Consider the following 1,350-nt stretch of genomic DNA (forward strand, 5'->3'; position numbering starts at 1 on the left):
TCTGTTCACATATGTGGATTTTTCTAGAGGAGTCTATGACATATCAAATTGTCATACAAGTTGTGGCCTCCAAATCAACCACAATTCATGTTTTACTAAGCACTTACTGTGTGCAAAGCACTGTGCTAACTCCTTACATAGATTAACTCCTGTAACTCTCACAATAACCCTTTAAATTAGATACTATTATCCTTATTTTACAGTTGAATAAAGTAAACCAGAAAAGGCCTAGGCTCTTAAACACAATGCTGTGTTAGGTTAGATCATCTCTAAACCTTAAAATTTTCTGATTCTATGTTCACTCAAATTGTTTTCCTTTAAATTTTCTGTCTTTAGCCCTATTTTTATTTAAATCTTTACACAGAACCACCAAAGTCATGGAACACCCAGATGACTGCTATCTGAAAAAGAATACATTAGGGAGTTAACACTATAAAGGGTCCAGAGGCACCTTCCAGCTCCAGCAGCCAATCTGCTTTTACTTTCATAAAGTGGTGGTCAACCAAAAGATGTATCTGAATCTATTATTAAAGCCTAAAATCAAAGTAATAGTAAATAGGTCCGAGTACCAATCAGAAAAGGGGATATGGTGGCAGATACAGTGTCTCATATACTACACACCAACACAATGAGAAGGCCAGGAAAGATACATTAGTGCAAGGCACGGATGACCCATGTTGACTGGCTTCTACCCCTACTCCCACCTCCTGAAAACCACCACCAACTGTCCAAGGCTTGAATTAGTCTTCAAATAAGATACAAAGCAGGATAAATGTATTAAAGCACCACCAACTCCTGCCTGAAATAGAGTGAAAGCCTAGCTTCCAATATTTGTGGACACCAGTTCTGATAATCTGCAATCGCAGAGGTCAGCAGTCATCCAGTTACACCTGCAAACTGTGGTGCCTGCCACCACTTTTCTGCCCAAATTACTTACGAACATAACACTGCTTAATAAATGGCTGCAAAGCAGAAGTGGGCATTGTTCTTTCCATAGGCTGTCAAAAAACCTTTATATCTTAAAGGGAAGGTTGTTAAAACTTTATGCCCAACTCTCGTGACCTTTCTCCATTTAGTTTAAGAAAAAGAGGAGCAAAGGAGGGAGAGAGATCAATGGAACGGCCCTGGGTGCAGAGATGGCATCTTTGTCAAGGGTGATGCAACAGGGTCAGCCAGACGATGAAGACAAGCTGGGAGCTTCTAAGAAAACCAGCGTCAGAGGTGGAAATCTGAGCGGAAAATGGGTTACAAAGAATTAGGTTCGAGGGTTATTTAGAACGGGCCAGAGATAAAGGGTCTAGTTTGGAGCAAACCGAGGAAGGAGAGGAGGCACAGAGGGCTTGGTGGGGC

The 1,350-nt window shown here is 41.1% G+C and overlaps 1 protein-coding gene across 1 annotated transcript in view; it reads right to left on the reverse strand.

Moving 5' to 3' along the window:
* The window catches only part of BLTP3A (bridge-like lipid transfer protein family member 3A), a 59,499-nt gene that overhangs the window by 57,358 nt on the left and 791 nt on the right, over nucleotides 1–1,350 (reverse strand). The window lies entirely within an intron of this gene.

This window comes from Pteropus medius, unplaced genomic scaffold (genome assembly GCF_902729225.1).
Source record: "Pteropus medius unplaced genomic scaffold, Ma_sr-lr_union100, whole genome shotgun sequence".
NCBI lineage: Eukaryota > Metazoa > Chordata > Mammalia > Chiroptera > Pteropodidae > Pteropus > Pteropus medius.